Source organism: Ranitomeya imitator, chromosome 1, assembly GCF_032444005.1.
Source record: "Ranitomeya imitator isolate aRanImi1 chromosome 1, aRanImi1.pri, whole genome shotgun sequence".
NCBI lineage: Eukaryota > Metazoa > Chordata > Amphibia > Anura > Dendrobatidae > Ranitomeya > Ranitomeya imitator.
The window spans coordinates 687,322,998-687,341,999 of record NC_091282.1 but is presented as its reverse complement, the minus strand read 5'-3'; the positions used below and the strand labels follow the sequence as shown (position 1 = coordinate 687,341,999).

Genomic DNA, 19,002 nt, shown 5'->3' with positions numbered 1-19,002 from the left:
GGATGTCAGCGCATAGACTAAACATTGGTGGAGCTGTGAGATAATTTTGCAAGTGGTAGAGCACTGTTTGAGCTGGGGTGGGGGGAAACTGTCTTGTGGCCGGCGGTACAGGCCCAGGGCCCCTCATATTACAACGGTGTGTCTGACGTTGGGTGCGCACCACCACCGCCAGAGACACTTTATTGTACTAGGAGGGACCCAGTGGCAGTGCCGTCGACCAAAAGCGGGCTCATCCACCTCTTCAGACAAACTGCACTCTCACGGGTGCTGTCGCCAAGTGTCGATACCACGGCCCCGTGTGGGGAGTTTGGCCAATTAGTGAGGTATAAACATGTCGTATGCTGGACAATCAGGTGCTGAAAATTTCGAGATTGGAAAAGGCATTCAGAATAGTCCACAGGCAAGACCTTTTCATAGGAAAGCTAGGTGTCAGCCGGGCAAGGTGGGGCAAAAGATTTCGAAATCCAGTTGTGGTTCATTTTAATGAAGGTTAGATCATCTACATTTTGGGTAGCCAGACGAGTCCTTTTTTCTGTTAGTATTGAACCTGCAGCACTGAATACTCTTTCTGATAGGACACTAGCTGCCGGGCAAGCAAGCTCCTGCAATGCATATTCTGCCAATTCTGGCCAGGTGTCTAATTTTGATGCCCAGTAATCAAATGGGAATGACGGTTGAGGGAGAACATCAATAAGGGATGAAAAATAGTTTGTAACCATACTGGACAAATGTTGTCTCCTGTCACTTTGAATTGATGCTGCAGTACCTGTCCTGTCTGTGGTCATAGCAAAATCACTCCACAACCTGGTCAGAAAACCCCTCTGGCCAACGCCACTTCTGATTTCTGCCCCTCTAACTCCTCTGGTCTGCTGGCCCCTGCAGCTCGTGTGAGAACGATCACGGGCGCTGTGTGCAGGGAATGCCAGAAGCAAACGGTCAACAAGAGTTGATTGTTTGGTTGCTAATATTAGTTCCAAGTTCTCATGTGGCATTATATTTTGCAATTTGCCTTTATAGCGAGGATCAAGGAGGCAGGCCAACCAGTAATCGTCATCATTCATCATTTTAGTTATGCGTGTGTCCCTTTTGAGGATACGTAAGGCATAATCCGCCATGTGGGCCAAAGTTCCAGTTCTCAAATCTGCGGTTGTGCTTGGTTGAGGGGCAGTTTCAGGCAAATCCACGTCACTTGTGTCCCTCAAAAAACCAGAACCCGGCCTTGCCGCGCCACCAATTTCCAGTGGCCCCGGAAAAGCTTCCTCATTAAAAATATAATCATCCCCATCATCCTCCTCGTCCTCCTCTTCGCCCGCTACCTCGTCCTGTACACTGCCCTGGCCAGACAATGGCTGACTGTCATCAAGGCTTTCCTCTTCCTCAGCTGCAGACGCCTGATCCTTTATGTGCGTCAAACTTTGCATCAGCAGACGCATTAGGGGGATGCTCATGCTTATTATGGCGTTGTCTGCACTAACCAGCCGTGTGCATTCCTCAAAACACTGAAGGACTTGACACATGTCTTGAATCTTCGACCACTGCACACCTGACAACTCCATGTCTGCCATCCTACTGCCTGCACGTGTATGTGTATCCTCCCACAAAAACATAACAGCCCGCCTCTGTTCACACAGTCTCTGAAGCATGTGCAGTGTTGAGTTCCACCTTGTTGCAACGTCTATGATTAGGCGATGCTGGGGAAGGTTCAAAGAACGCTGATAGGTCTGCATACGGCTGGAGTGTACGGGCGAACGGCGGATATGTGAGCAAAGTCCACGCACTTTGAGGAGCAGGTCGGATAACCCCGGATAACTTTTCAGGAAGCACTGCACCACCAGGTTTAAGGTGTGAGCCAGTCAAGGAATGTGTTTCAGTTGGGAAAGGGAGATGGCAGCCATGAAATTCCTTCCGTTATCACTCACTACCTTGCCTGCCTCAAGATCTACAGTGCCCAGCCACGACTGCGTTTCTTTCTGCAAGAACTCGGACAGAACTTCCGCGGTGTGTCTGTTGTCGCCCAAACACTTCATAGCCAATACAGCCTGCTGACGTTTGCCAGTAGCTGCCCCATAATGGGAGACCTGGTGTGCAACAGTGGCAGCTGCGGATGGAGTGGTTGTGCGACTGCGGTCTGTGGACGAGCTCTCACTTCTGCAGGAGGACGAAGAGGAGGAGGAGGGGGTGCGAACGGCTACAGCCAATTGTTTCCTAGACCGTGGGCTAGGCAGAACTGTCCCAAACTTGCTGTCCCCTGTGGACCCTGCATCCACCACATTTAACCAGTGTGCCGTGATGGACACGTAACGTCCCTGGCCATGCCTACTGGTCCATGCATCTGTTGTCAGGTGCACCTTTGTGCTCACAGATTGCCTGAGTGCATGGACGATGCGCTCTTTAACATGCTGGTGGAGGGCTGGGATGGCTTTTCTGGAAAAAAAGTGTCGACTGGGTAGCTCGTAGCGTGGTACAGCGTAGTCCATCAGGGCTTTGAAAGCTTCGCTTTCAACTAACCGGTAGGGCATCATCTCTAACGAGATTAGTCTAGCTATGTGTGCGTTCAAACCCTGTGTACGCGGATGCGAGGCTAAGTACTTCCTTTTTCTAACCATAGTCTCATGTAGGGTGAGCTGGACTGGAGAGCTGGAGATCGTGGAACTAGCGGGGGTGCCGGTGGACATGGCAGACTGAGAGACGGTGGGAGATGGTATTGTTGCCACCGGTGCCCTAGATGCAGTGTTTCCTACTACGAAACTGGTGATTCCCTGACCCTGACGGCTTTGGCCTGGCAAAGAAACCTGCACAGATACTGCAGGTGGTGCGGAAAATGGTGGCCCTACACTGCCGGAAGGGATGTTGCGTTGCTGACTAGCTTCATTGGCCGAGGGTGCTACAACCTTAAGGGACGTTTGGTAGTTAGTCCAGGCTTGCAAATGCATGGTGGTTAAATGTCTATGCATGCAACTTGTATTGAGACTTTTCAGATTCTGTCCTCTGCTTAAGGTAGTTGAACATTTTTGACAGATGACTTTGCGCTGATCAATTGGATGTTGTTTAAAAAAATGCCAGACTGCACTCTTTCTAGCATCGGATACCTTTTCAGGCATTGCAGACTGAGCTTTAACCGGATGGCCACGCTGTCCTCCAACAGGTTTTAGCTTTGCCACGCGTTTTGGGCAAGATACGGGCCCGGCAGATGGAACCTGTTGCGATGTTGATGCCTGCTGCGGCCCCTCCTCCTCCGCTTCAGAACTGCTTCCGCCTGCACCCTGTTCCCCCAATGGCTGCCAATCGGGGTCAAGAACTGGGTCATCTATTACCTCTTCTTGTAGCTCGTGTGCAACTTCGTCTGTGTCACCGTGGCGGTCAGTGGTATACCGTTCGTGATGGGGCAACATAGTCTCATCAGGGTCTGATTCTTGATCAGCACCCTGCGATGGCAATGTTGTGGTCTGAGTCAAAGGACCAGGATAGTAGTCTGGCTGTGGCTGTGCATCAGTGCACTCCATGTCAGATTCAACTTGTAATGGGCATGGACTGTTAACTGCTTCACTTTCTAAGCCAGGGACGGTATGTGTAAAGAGCTCCATGGAGTAACCCGTTGCGTCGCCTGCTGCATTCTTCTCTGTTGTTGTTTTTGCTGAAGAGGACAAGGAAGCGACTTGTCCCTGACCGTGAACATCCACTAACGACGCGCTGCTTTGACATTTACCAGTTTCACGAGAGGAGGCAAAAGAGCTAGAGGCTGAGTCAGCAAGATAAGCCAAAACTTGCTCTTGCTGCTCCGGCTTTAAAAGCGGTTTTCCTACTCCCAGAAAAGGGAGCGTTCGAGGCCTTGTGTAGCCAGACGACGAACCTGGCTCCACAGCTCCAGACTTAGGTGCAATATTTTTTTTCCCACGACCAGCTGATGCTCCACCACTACCACTACCCTCATTACCAGCTGACAATGAACGCCCCCGGCCACGACCTCTTCCACCAGACTTCCTCATTGTTTTAAAAACGTTAACAAACGAACGGTATTTGTTGCTGTCACACAACTTACACGGTGAGCTATAACTTCAGTATGATTTAGCTACCCCTTTACAGGTGGGTGAGACCACAACGAAAATCAGCCACAATGTTACACACTCTGTTGTTGTTGGCAACAAATGAGATGGCACACACGCAGGACTGTCACTGAAGCGCAAATGTAAATATTTATCTCCCACTGATTTGTGTTTGTTTTTTTTAAAAGGGAGACTTCAGAAAAAAAAAAAATTAAAAAAAAATTATTTTTTACAGAAGAATTTATAAAACAAATAAAATGAAATGATTGTTTCAGGGAGAATTTAGGAAAAAAAAAAAAAGGCTTTGTAGGGCCCACTGAGTGAGAGAGGACGCACACAGGAGTCAGGAGTGGCACACAAGCCCAGAGGCCAATATTAATCTCCCACCGATTGATTTAGTTATTTTTTTTGGTAGATTTTGGAACACAAATCAAGCAAAAAAATTAATAGGCTTTCTATGGCCCACAATTGTGGAGAGAGAGAGAGATGGCACACCCAGGAGTCAAGACTGGCACACAAGCAGAAAGGGCAATATGAATCTCCCACAGATTTTTTTTTTTTTTTTTTTTTTTCAGGGAGACTTGAGAGAAAAAAAAATACAAAAAAAAATGATTTTTTTCAGGAATAATTTAGAAACCAAAGAAAATAAAATGATTGTTTCAGGGAGAATTTAGAAAACAAATAAAACAAAAAATAGGCTTTCTAGGGCCCACTGAGTGACAGATGACGCACACAGGAGTCAGGAGTGGCACACAAGCCCAGAGGCCAATATTAATCTCCCACTGATTGATTTAGTGATTTTTTTCGGTAGATTTTGGAACACAAATCAAGCAAAAAAATTAATAGGCTTTCTATGGCCCACAATTGGGGAGAGAGAGAGAGATGGCACACCCAGGAGTCAAGACTGGCACACAAGCAGAAGGGGCAATATGAATCTCCCACAGATTTTTTTTTTTTTTTTTTTTTTTCAGGGAGACTTGAGAGAAAAAAAAATACAAAAAAAATGATTTTTTTCAGGAATAATTTAGAAACCAAAGAAAATAAAATGATTGTTTCAGGGAGAATTTAGAAAACAAATAAAACAAAAAATAGGCTTTCTAGGGCCCACTGAGTGACAGATGACGCACACAGGAGTCAGGAGTGGCACACAAGCCCAGAGGCCAATATTAATCTCCCACTGATTGATTTAGTGATTTTTTTCGGTAGATTTTGGAACACAAATCAAGCAAAAAAATTAATAGGCTTTCTATGGCCCACAATTGGGGAGAGAGAGAGAGATGGCACACCCAGGAGTCAAGACTGGCACACAAGCAGAAAGGGCAATATGAATCTCCCACAGATTTTTTTTTTTTTTTTTTTTTTTCAGGGAGACTTGAGAGAAAAAAAAATACAAAAAAAATGATTTTTTTCAGGAATAATTTAGAAACCAAAGAAAATAAAATGATTGTTTCAGGGAGAATTTAGAAAACAAATAAAACAAAAAATAGGCTTTCTAGGGCCCACTGAGTGACAGATGACGCACACAGGAGTCAGGAGTGGCACACAAGCCCAGAGGCCAATATTAATCTCCCACTGATTGATTTAGTGATTTTTTTCGGTAGATTTTGGAACACAAATCAAGCAAAAAAATTAATAGGCTTTCTATGGCCCACAATTGGGGAGAGAGAGAGAGATGGCACACCCAGGAGTCAAGACTGGCACACAAGCAGAAGGGGCAATATGAATCTCCCACAGATTTTTTTTTTTTTTTTTTTTTTTCAGGGAGACTTGAGAGAAAAAAAAATACAAAAAAAATGATTTTTTTCAGGAATAATTTAGAAACCAAAGAAAATAAAATGATTGTTTCAGGGAGAATTTAGAAAACAAATAAAACAAAAAATAGGCTTTCTAGGGCCCACTGAGTGACAGATGACGCACACAGGAGTCAGAAGTGGCACACAAGCCCAGAGGCCAATATTAATCTCCCACTGATTGATTTAGTGATTTTTTTCGGTAGATTTTGGAACACAAATCAAGCAAAAAAATTAATAGGCTTTCTATGGCCCACAATTGGGGAGAGAGAGAGAGATGGCACACCCAGGAGTCAAGACTGGCACACAAGCAGAAGGGGCAATATGAATCTCCCACAGATTTTTATTTTTTTTTTTCAGGGAGACTTGAGAGAAAAAAAAATACAAAAAAAATGATTTTTTTTCAGGAATAATTTAGAAACCAAAGAAAATAAAATGATTGTTTCAGGGAGAATTTAGAAAACAAATAAAACAAAAAATAGGCTTTCTAGGGCCCACTGAGTGACAGATGACGCACACAGGAGTCAGGAGTGGCACACAAGCCCAGAGGCCAATATTAATCTCCCATTTTTTTTCCAGGGAAAATTTATAAACCCAATAAAAAAAATAATAATAAATAGGCTTTCTATGGCCCACTATCTGAGAGAGAGAGATGGCACGCTTAGGACTGGCACACAAGCCCAAAGCCCAATATTAATCTCCCACTGATTGATTTAATGATTTTTTCAGGTAGAATTTAGAACCCAAATCAAGCAAAAAAATTAATAGGCTTTCTATGGCCCACTGAGTGAGAGATGGCACACACAGGAGTAAGGAGTGGCACACAAGCCCTGAGGCCAATATTTTTCTCCCACTGATTGATTGATTGATTTTTTCAGGTAGAATTAGGAACCCAAATCAACCCAAAAAATAAATAGGCTTTCTATGGCCCACTATTTGTGAGAGAGATGGCACGCTCAGGACTGGCACACAAGCCCAGAGGCCAATATTAATCTCCCACTTTTTTTTTTTTCCAGGGAAAATTTATAAACCCAATAAAAAAAAAAATAATAAATAGGCTTTCTATGGCCCACTATCTGAGAGAGAGAGATGGCACGCTTAGGACTTGCACACAAGCCCAAAGGCCAATACTAATCTCCCACTGATTGATTGATTGATTTTTTCAGGTAGAATTATGAACCCAAATCAACCAAAAAAATAAATAGGCTTTCTATGGCCCACTATTTGTGAGAGAGATGGCACGCTCAGGACTGGCACACAAGCCCAGAGGCCAATATTAATCTCCCACTTTTTTTTTTTTCCAGGGAAAATTTATAAACCCAATAAAATAATAAAAAAATAGGCTTTCTATGGCCCACTATCTGAGAGAGAGAGAGATGGCACGCTTAGGACTGGCACACAAGCCCAAAGGCCAATATTAATCTCCCACTGATTGATTTATTGATTTTTTCAGGTAGAATTTAGAACCCAAATCAAGCAAAAAAATTAATAGGCTTTCTATGGCCCACTGAGTGAGAGATGGTACACACAGGAGTAAGGAGTGGCACACAAGCCCTGAGGCCAATATTTTTCTCCCACTGATTGATGTTGTGATTTTTTCTGGTAGATTTTGGAACCCAAATCAAGCAAAAAAATAAATAGGCTTTCTATGGCCCACTGAGTGAGAGATGACACAGACAGAGATGGCACTCTAGCAGAAATGTCAATCTTAATCTCCCACCAAAAAAAAAAAAAGGAACTGTCCTTCAATTACTATCTCCCTGCAGTAATCTCAGCCAGGTATGGCAGGCAGCAATAAGGAGTGGACTGATGCACAAATTAAATAAAAAGTGTGGACAAACAAACAAGATAGCTGTGCAGAAAGGAAGGAACAAGAGGATTTGTGCTTTGAAAAAAGCAGTTGGTTTGCACAGCGGCGTACACACAGCAATGCAGCTATCAGGGAGCCTTCTAGGGCAGCCCAATGAGCTACAGCGCTGAGGAAAAAAAAAAAAAAAAGGAGCTTCCACTGTCCCTGCACACCGAAGGTGGTGTTGGGCAGTGGAAATCGCTACAGCACAAGCGGTTTGGTGGTTAATGGACCCTGCCTAACACTATCCCTGCTTCTGACGAAGCGGCAGCAACCTCTCCCTAAGCTCAGATCAGCAGCAGTAACATGGCGGTCGGCGGGAACTCCCCTTTATAGCCCCTGTGACGCCGCAGACAGCAAGCCAATCACTGCAATGCCCTTCTCTAAGATGGTGGGGACCAGGACCTATGTCATCACGCTGCCCACACTCTGCGTTTACCTTCATTGGCTGAGAAATGGCGCTTTTTGCGTCATTGAAACGCGACTTTAGCGCGAAAGTCGAGTACCGCATGGCCGACCACGCACAGGGGTCGGATCGGGTTTCATGAAACTCGACTTCGCCAAAAGTCGGCGACTTTTGAAAATGTTCGACCCGTTTCGCTCAACCCTAGACAGGAGTGCCATTGACCAATCTGCACAAGCCTATGCACTTCTTCTGGAAACTACCCAACCAGGCAGAATGTATCTTTTGCATGATTTTGAGCAACAATGGAGTAGTTACAGGATGTGTCCCAGAGAGTCTTGAGGTCTATGGAGTTTATTACTCAGGTGACAGGCATTGCTACAGAGCTCAGATAAAGGCCTTAGCGTGGCAATTACCATGTTTCAATATGTGGAAATGCTGAGGCCTGAATAGTATAAAACCATGATTACACAGAAGATAAAAGAGTTTTTATATTAAAATAATATATACATATAGGAAAGAATTGATGATACAAAAATAATATATTAAAATTAATGACATAAAAATGAAAAATTTGTATATATGAAAAAAAGTGTAGCAAGGGACAAGGAGCATCAGACTGTATGGTAAAAAAAAAATATATAAAATATAAATATAAATACACCAGCAAAATACATAACTATATATAGTAGGACATCACAACGTGTATGCAAATTGATAAATAAATTAATGAAAAAGTGATGATTACTCAGTGGTTCTAATTCTATATGTGTAAAAAGATAAATGTGTAACCAGCACAAAAGAATTAATCAATCAAAAAATATATATACTTGTGCAGTAAATAGATGAAAATTAATGTCCAAACAAAATAATAATAGTGAAACAATAAAATATACCGTATATAATATAATAATGAGTGTATAGTGAATAGCCACAAAAAAATTATTATATAAAGTGTACACCAAACTTAATCAATCAAAACACAAAGTGAGAATATATGTCCATACAAAATAGTTAGAATGCCCATGTTTTAACCAGAGAAAATAAAACAATACATACAGCCATATCATCAGATGATACATGAAAAATGGTTGCAGTAACTGGTGTACAGTTCAATAATCAAGTGATCATCAAGCCTAAAGATCACAAGTATAATAAATGCAGGTATAAATAGGTAATACCAACCAGTCTGAAGCTCCAATGTCCCCCGCACACACAACTCCAACGCACGTTTCGCTGTCGCTTCTTCCCTGACTTGCTTCTTGAATACTTTGTTTGGGTAATATACTGTATTATATTTGGTATTCTTAGTTTTTCTATTTTATTCATACATTGCTGGTATTTGTTTTCTGTATAGGTATTTTGCGGCCTGAATAGGTCTGTGGAGTGTATTAACCCAGTCTCTTATACGTGCTTAAAATGTACAGAAACTGGCCAATACCCCACCACCATTTTTTTGTAATGACCCAAATGTAAAAAATGTAAGGGAAGTGACAGTTTAATAAAGAGACGGAAGTTTTGTTTAGGATCATGGAAAAGTCAGCAATGGTCTTTGTCCAGCAGTGGACAATGTAAAGTGCTAATGAATATGTACAGTTAGGTCCATATATATTTGGACAGAGACAATATTTTTCTCATTTTGGTTATAGACATTACCACAATGAATTTTAAACAAAACAATTCAGATGCAGTTGAAGTTCAGACTTTCAGCTTTCATTTGAGGGTATCCACATTAAAATTGGATGAAGGGTTTAGGAGTTTCAGCTCCTTAACATATGCCACCCTGTTTTTAAAGGGACCAAAAGTATTTGGACATATTCAATAATTGTAAATAAAATGTTCAGTTTTAGTACTTGGTTGAAAACCCTTTGTTGGCAATGACTGCCTGAAGTCTTGAACTCATGGACATCCCCAGACGCTGTGTTTCCTCCTTTTTGATACTCTGCCAGGCCTTCACTGCGGTGGTTTTCAGTTGCTGTTTGTTTGTGGGCCTTTCTGTCTGAAGTTTAGTCTTTAACAAGTGAAATGTGTGCTCAATTGGGTTGAGATCAGGTGACTGACTTGGCCATTCAAGAATATTCCACTTCTTTGCTTTAATAAAGAAGTGGGTTGCTTTGGCTTTATGTTTTGGGTCATTGTCCATCTGTAGTATGAAATGACGACCAATCAGTTTGGCTGCATTTGGCTGGATCTGAGCACACAGTATGTCTCTGAATACCTCAGAATTCATTCGGCTGCTTCTGTCCTGTGTCACATCATCAATAAACACTAGTGACCCAGTGCCACTGGCAGCCATGCATGCCCAAGCCATCACACTGCCTCCGCTGTGTTTTACAGATGATGTGGTATGCTTTGGATCATGAGCTGTACCACGCCTTCATCATACTTTTCTCTTTCCATCATTCTGGTAGAGGTTGATCTTGGTTTCATCTGTCCAAAGAATGTTCTTCCAGAACTGTGCTGGCTTTTTTAGATGTTTTTTAGCAAAGTCCAGTCTAGTCTTTTTATTCTTGATGCTTATGAGTGGCTTGCACCATGCAGTGAACCCTCTGTATTTACTTTCATGCAGTCTTCTCTTTATGGTAGATTTGGATATTGATACACCGACCTCCTGGAGAGTGTTGTTCACTTGGTTGGCTGTTGTGAAGGGGTTTCTCTTCATCCTGGAAATTATTCTGCTATCATCCACCACTGTTGTCTTCCGTGGGCGCCCAGGTCTTTTTGCATTGATGAGTTCACAGTGCTTTCTTTCTTTCTTTCTCAGGATGTACCAAACTGTAGATTTTGCCACTCCTAATATTAAATCATCATTGTCCCATTTATATCACTGGCACTTCCTAATATATATCAAACACTTTTCAGACTGACAATCAGGCAGCCGAATAAATTGAAGAGATCCAGAACTTAAATTTAAAATAAGGCTTTATTCATGGACAATATATCCCGTGCCATAGTGCACAAGCACCAAAACTGAAGGTGGGAGGCCACGTAAATATAATAGGCTAAAAGCATACAGTGCTACATAGTAGAAAAATAATGCTATATATAGACTTATTCTGTCACACTTTAGCTGCCTAAGCATACATACAGTGGATCCAAATATAATAGAAAGAAACAGTAGCAATAACTACCTGTAGCTGACCCAGCGTCCCACCTCACCCCAACGCGCGTTACGCAATCCAGCTTCTTCTGGGGGCGTGTCCTAATATTGTAGCAATTTCTCGGATGTTTTTTTTCTGCTTTCGCAGCTTAAGGATGGCTTGTTTCACCTGCATGGAGAGCTCCTTTGACCACATGTTTACTTCACAGCAAAACCTTCCAAATGCAAGAACCACACCTCAAATCAACTCCAGGCCTTTTATCTGCTTAATTGAGAATTACATAACGAAGGGATTGCCCACACCTGTCCATGAAATAGCCTTGGAATCAATTGTCCAATTACTTTTGGTCCCTTTAAAAACAGGGTGGCACATGTTAAGGAGCTGAGACTCCTAAACCCTTCAACCAATTTTAATGTGGATACCCTCAAATGAAAGCTAAAAGTCTGAACTTCAACTGCATCTGAATCGTTTTGTTTAAAATTCATTGTGGTAATGTCTATAACCAAAATTAGAAAAATGTTGTCTCTGTCCAAATATATATGGACCTAACTGTATGTCCTATCTAACAGACACATATGCTGACAAGGGACAACTGAACGCTGTGCTGGAACAACGAACTGGACGTGGTTGCTGACTGATGTGTCTGTGCAACTGCAGGGTGTGGACAAGAGGCCTCAGCACCTCCCTCCTAAACTGCAGAGTGGGAATGACATAACACAGGGGAAGGACAAGTGGTTTCACCATCAGACACAGCTTTTGTACACAGGCGTTCCTCCCACATACTGAGGTGCTGCGTGTATGAGCAGTATATGGCATGCAGAGGTATTATGTTGAATTTCACTTTACAAAGGGATGTGTAGGTAAGATTTTTTCGAACTAGCAGCATATAAATAGAGCATGCTTCATTACTGATATTAGTATTCTGTGTAAGGCTGAAACCTGAAGAATTGTGTGGGGCATATTAATGCATTTATGTTCCAAAATATCCAAGTGCACAACCAAATCAAAATCAAGCTACCAGATACATGCTTAAAGAGACAGTGAGAAAGGAAACACAATAAACAAATTATAGTATACATTGAGATTGAGAGTAGAAATTTGACAATGAACAATGTACAAAGGTTTCCAAAAATTAACACAAGGGGTCTGTATCATACACGCTGTATCACAATACACTTCGCAGTTATTACAAGCAGTATATAAAAAAATCTTAATTTTCTATTGATTTAATAAATTGCATATCTTTATCTAGCAGTTGTGCGACTGGCGAAAAGCCTGCCGAGTTACAAAAACACGACTCTATATCTCAAATTTTCGTGAGTCTGCTGTTGCCATGTGTAATAAAGGTGATATCTTAAAAAAAAATTACTACACATTGCTAGATATACTTTGTACATAACACCTCTGTGAGGGTACTTGTCAAAAATAAAGCCAGATTTTTTTTTTCATAAGCATAAAGCATTCAATATGAAAAAGGGTGACGGATGTGATTGTGGTGGTGGCTGCTACAGATCAGAAGGTGACTGGATCTCATTCTAGCTTCCTGTCAAAAGGTAGTCAGCATACTACACCACTGACGAACACAAACAATTGTGAGGATGTTATGGGTTGGATGGCAGACAAAGGCTCCAGTGAGTTGACAAGTAGCACCACAAAGTCTTCCACATGGTCCAGTCTCAGTAGCCAAGAGGCTGGACTCTGAATCCTCAACCTGGTCCTCCTTTCTCCACCATCAAGAGTCCCAGGAGACATATGACTCCAACGCTGGACACTGTGAGGAACTGTTTACGTTCCCTTATAATTTGTCAGGTCTCTCAATGTGCACCATTAAATAGGGACATGAGGAGATGGAGTGCAGTGATGCCCAAACATTTGAGCACCCACGGCCGGGAGAAAGCCACATTGAGGAAGGTCAATTCATGTCTGAAGAGGTGGATGATAATCATAACGCACAGTTGCCATCAGGTCAGCCTAAAATTGCAACTCAGAAAGAGGATCAGATTGAAGAATTGGAAGATAATGGTCGATGATGAGGCCACTTATCCAACATGGCATGGTGGCATGACTAGCGAGCACAGCAGTGCAGACAGGGATGGGTCCATAGCACAAAAACAGGCAAGAAGAGGTAGTGGCTTGACCAGAGGGAGAACTCGGTCAACTGTTCCACAGAGCCCTTCGCACTTGGCTAGATTACAGGCCAAAGATGCGTTGTTCCCCTGTATGGCAGTTTTTTTCTGAAATTCCTTCAGACAAAACAACTGTAATTTGCAGCATCTGCCAAACCAAGCTAAGAAAAGGCAAGAACACTGCCAACTTGAGCACCACCAACATGCAAAAGCACATGGCAGCCAAACACCCCAGTAGGTGGACGGAACGCCTGGGTACAAAATCTTTGTCTGATGGTGAAACCACTGCCCCTTCCCCTGTGTTACAACCTTCCCAATATGCTGTCCATGAAGCAGGCGCTGATGCCTCCTGCCCACAACCTGCAGTTGCACAGACACAAGCAACCATGTCCAGTTCATTGGCCCAGCGCAGCTTTCACTTGGCCCTGCCTCAGATGTTTAACAGAAAGCAGAAATATCGACCCACCCACAGGCCAAAACGCTAAACAACCACTTAGCCAGATTGGTAGCCCTGGAAATGTTGCTGTTTTGACTTGTGGGAACTGACCTCACGACATCTTGGCGGTGGCAGCCCCACGGTACTAGATTACCATCCAACACTATTTTTCCTGGTGTGCTGTTAACACATTACATAATCACGTGTTACACAATATCAGCCGTGCTCTGGTCAATGCAGTCACAGGGAAGGTCTACTTTACCATAGGAACGTGGACAAGTTGTTGGGGACAGGGACGCTACATTTCCCTTATGGCACACTGACTGAACCTGGTTGAGTCTTGGGACAGAGTCAGAGGCTGGGACATCAACACATCTTACCCACACCAAGAATAGCGGTCCCAACTTGCATCAGGGTTTCAGTCTCCTAGTATCACAGTTCCTGTCTCTCCTCCTCCTCACTGGAAGTAGCCTCCCCAGCTGGGAGGTCTGCAGCACTGCCTTGGCAAAATGGCAGCATGCTCTGCTGAAGCTTATCTGTTTAAGTGATAAAGCTCACAACAAGACACCCGATCTGTTGAAGGTGATAAAAGAACACACCGATCAGTGGTTTTCCCCACTGAACCTCCAATAGTTTGTATCGCCAGAGACGGACTACACCTCAACAAACCTGGGAAACACACATTCGCCAGAAGACTCGCTGCACTCATCAGGAGGGCGTTAAACTAGAAGAAGAGGGGACGGGAAGAAAAACATTAGACTCGAACAAAGACGACCCAGGAAAACATACTCAGAAGGGAGGTAAGAACATTTCTAAAACAATCCACAGTGAGGAGATTGGAACAAAACAAAATCCTCTAAACTGCATGCTCGCAAACGCCAGAAGCCTGACAAACAAGATGGAAGAACTAGAAGCAGAAATATCTACAGGTAACTTTGACATAGTGGGAATAACCGAGACATGGTTAGATGAAAGCTATGACTGGGCAGTTAACTTACAGGGTTACAGTCTGTTTAGAAAGGATCGTAAAAATCGGAGAGGAGGAGGGGTTTGTCTCTATGTAAAGTCTTGTCTAAAGTCCACTTTAAGGGAGGATATTAGCGAAGGGAATGAGGATGTCGAGTCCATATGGGTTGAAATTCATGGAGGGAAAAATGGTAACAAAATTCTCATTGGGGTCTGTTACAAACCCCCAAATATAACAGAAACCATGGAAAGTCTACTTCTAAAGCAGATAGATGAAGCTGCAACCCATAATGAGGTCCTGGTTATGGGGGACTTTAACTACCCGGATATTAACTGGGAAACAGAAACCTGTGAAACCCATAAAGGCAACAGGTTTCTGCTAACAACCAAGAAAAATTATCTTTCACAATTGGTGCAGAATCCAACCAGAGGAGCAGCACTTTTAGACCTAATACTATCTAATAGACCTGACAGAATAACAAATCTGCAGGTGGTCGGGCATCTAGGAAATAGCGACCACAATATTGTACAGTTTCACCTGTCTTTCACTAGGGGGACTTGTCAGGGAGTCACAAAAACATTGAACTTTAGGAAGGCAAAGTTTGACCAGCTTAGAGATGCCCTTAATCTGGTAGACTGGGACAATATCCTCAGAAATGAGAATACAGATAATAAATGGGAAATGTTTAAGAACATCCTAAATAGGCAGTGTAAGCGGTTTATACCTTGTGGGAATAAAAGGACTAGAAATAGGAAAAACCCAATGTGGCTAAACAAAGAAGTAAGACAGGCAATTAACAGTAAAAAGAAAGCATTTGCACTACTAAAGCAGGATGGCACCATTGAAGCTCTAAAAAACTATAGGGAGAAAAATACTTTATCTAAAAAACTAATTAAAGCTGCCAAAAAGGAAACAGAGAAGCACATTGCTAAGGAGAGTAAAAATAATCCCAAACTGTTCTTCAACTATATCAATAGTAAAAGAATAAAAACTGAAAATGTAGGCCCCTTAAAAAATAGTGAGGAAAGAATGGTTGTAGATGACGAGGAAAAAGCTAATATATTAAACACCTTCTTCTCCACGGTATTCACGGTGGAAAATGAAATGCTAGGTGAAATCCCAAGAAACAATGAAAACCCTATATTAAGGGTCACCAATCTAACCCAAGAAGAGGTGCGAAACCGGCTAAATAAGATTAAAATAGATAAATCTCCGGGTCCGGATGGCATACACCCACGAGTACTAAGAGAACTAAGTAATGTAATAGATAAACCATTATTTCTTATTTTTAGTGACTCTATAGCGACAGGGTCTGTTCCGCAGGACTGGCGCATAGCAAATGTGGTGCCAATATTCAAAAAGGGCTCTAAAAGTGACCCTGGAAATTATAGGCCAGTAAGTCTAACCTCTATTGTTGGTAAAATATTTGAAGGGTTTCTGAGGGATGTTATTCTGGATTATCTCAATGAGAATAACTGTTTAACTCCATATCAGCATGGGTTTATGAGAAATCGCTCCTGTCAAACCAATCTAATCAGTTTTTATGAAGAGGTAAGCTATAGGCTGGACCACGGTGAGTCATTGGACGTGGTATATCTCGATTTTTCCAAAGCGTTTGATACCGTGCCGCACAAGAGGTTGGTACACAAAATGAGAATGCTTGGTCTGGGGGAAAATGTGTGTAAATGGGTTAGTAACTGGCTTAGTGATAGAAAGCAGAGGGTGGTTATAAATGGTATAGTCTCTAACTGGGTCGCTGTGACCAGTGGGGTACCGCAGGGGTCAGTATTGGGACCTGTTCTCTTCAACATATTCATTAATGATCTGGTAGAAGGTTTACACAGTAAAATATCGATATTTGCAGATGATACAAAACTATGTAAAGCAGTTAATACAAGAGAAGATAGTATTCTGCTACAGATGGATCTGGATAAGTTGGAAACTTGGGCTGAAAGGTGGCAGATGAGGTTTAACAATGATAAATGTAAGGTTATACACATGGGAAGAGGGAATCAATATCACCATTACACACTGAACGGGAAACCACTGGGTAAATCTGACAGGGAGAAGGACTTGGGGATCCTAGTTAATGATAAACTTACCTGGAGCAGCCAGTGCCAGGCAGCAGCTGCCAAGGCAAACAGGATCATGGGGTGCATTAAAAGAGGTCTGGATACACATGATGAGAGCATTATACTGCCTCTGTACAAATCCCTAGTTAGACCGCACATGGAGTACTGTGTCCAGTTTTGGGCACCGGTGCTCAGGAAGGATATAATGGAACTAGAGCGAGTACAAAGGAGGGCAACAAAATTAATAAAGGGGATGGGAGAACTACAATACCCAGATAGATTAGCGAAATTAGGATTATTTAGTCTAGAAAAAAGACGACTGAGGGGCGATCTAATAACCATGTATAAGTATATAAGGGGACAATACAAATATCTCGCTGAGGATCTGTTTATACCAAGGAAGGTGACGGGCACAAGGGGGCATTCTTTGCGTTTGGAGGAGAGAAGGTTTTTCCACCAACATAGAAGAGGATTCTTTACTGTTAGGGCAGTGAGAATCTGGAATTGCTTGCCTGAGGAGGTGGTGATGGCGAACTCAGTCGAGGGGTTCAAGAGAGGCCTGGATGTCTTCCTGGAGCAGAACAATATTGTATCATACAATTATTAGGTTCTGTAGAAGGACGTAGATCTGGGTATTTATTATGATGGAATATAGGCTGAACTGGATGGACAAATGTCTTTTTTCGGCCTTACTAACTATGTTACTATGTTACTATGTTACTATGTAGTGGCGGCTTTAAATGCTCGGCAAGCTGATAAACCCGTTCCAGGCATGGCCCACATGCTGAACTAGTTTGTACAGCGTTTTTTAAAAACATGTCCTGAATTTTCGGACCTACTTGCCAAGGTACAGCGTGTCAGCACACATTTCCGAAAGTAATTTCAGGTTTTCGGCAGACTAGCTTTGCTGCAGCAGCACTTTAATTTACCTGGTCACCTACTGATTTGTGACCTGCCCATGTGTTTTCAATTTACCTTTAACCCCTTAATGTCAATTTGCAGCTTAATGACCAGGTCAAAATTTACAATTGTAACCACTGTCAATTTATGAGGTTATAACTCTGGAACCCTTTAACCGATCCCTTTTTCAATGCACAATCGGCTGGAATTGAGATCGGATGCAATGTAGAGTTTGGAGAGCCCCTGATGTGCCTAAACAGTGAAAAAAGACACAAGTGACACCATTTTGGAACCTAGACCCCTTAAGGAACTTATCTAGATGTGTGGTAAGCACTTTGAACCCCTAAGTGCTTCACAGAAGTTAATAACGTAGAGCCATAAAAACAAAAAATCATAATTTTTCCACAAAAATTATATTTTTGCCCCCAAATTTTTATTTTCACAAGGGCAACAGGAGAAATTAGACCCCCAAAGTTGTTGTGCAATTTGTCCTGAGTATGCCGATACCCTATACATTATGTGGGGGTAAACTACTGTTTGGTTGCACGGCACAACTCGGAAGGGATGGAGCAGTGTTTGAGTTTTTCATTGCAGAATTGGCTGGAATTGAGATCGGACGCCATGTTGCATTTGGAGAGCCCCTGATGTGCCTAAACAGTGGAAACTTACCAAAAATAACACCATTTTGGAAAATAGACCCTTTAAGTAACTTATCTTGATGTGTGGCGAGCACTTTGAACTCCCAATTGCTTCACAGACGTTTATAAAAAAATAAAAAATCATATTTTTTCCACAAAAATTATCTTTTTGCCCCCAAAATTTTTATTTTCATAAAGGTAAATTGAGATATTGGACCAAAGAAGTTGTTTTGCAATTTGCCATGAGAATGCTGATACCCCACATGTGTATCTGTTTGGGCGCTTGGCAGAGCTCGGAAGGGAAGGAGCACCGTTTTGGAATGCAGACTTTCCACATAAATGATTTTTAGCCCCCAATTTTTTATATTCCCAAGGGTAACAGGAGTAATTGGACCCCAAAATTTGTTGTCCAATTTGTCCTGAGTATGCTGATACCCCAAATGTGGGAGAAAACTACTGTTTGGGCACACATTGGGGCTCAAAAGGGAAGTAGTGATGTTTTGAAATGCAGAATTTGATGGAATGGTCTGCGGGCATCATGTTGCATTTGTAGAGCCCTTGATGTGCCTAAACAGTAGAAACCCCCCATAAGTGACACCATTTTGGAAACTAGACCCCCAAGGAGCTTATGTAGATGTGTGGTGAGCACTTTGAACACCCAAGAGCTTCACAGAAGT

The 19,002-nt window shown here is 42.5% G+C and overlaps 1 long non-coding RNA gene across 2 annotated transcripts in view; it reads right to left on the bottom strand.

Annotated features, from left to right (window-relative positions):
• The window catches only part of LOC138658039 (uncharacterized), a 97,839-nt gene that overhangs the window by 43,488 nt on the left and 35,349 nt on the right, over positions 1-19,002 (bottom strand). The window lies entirely within an intron of this gene.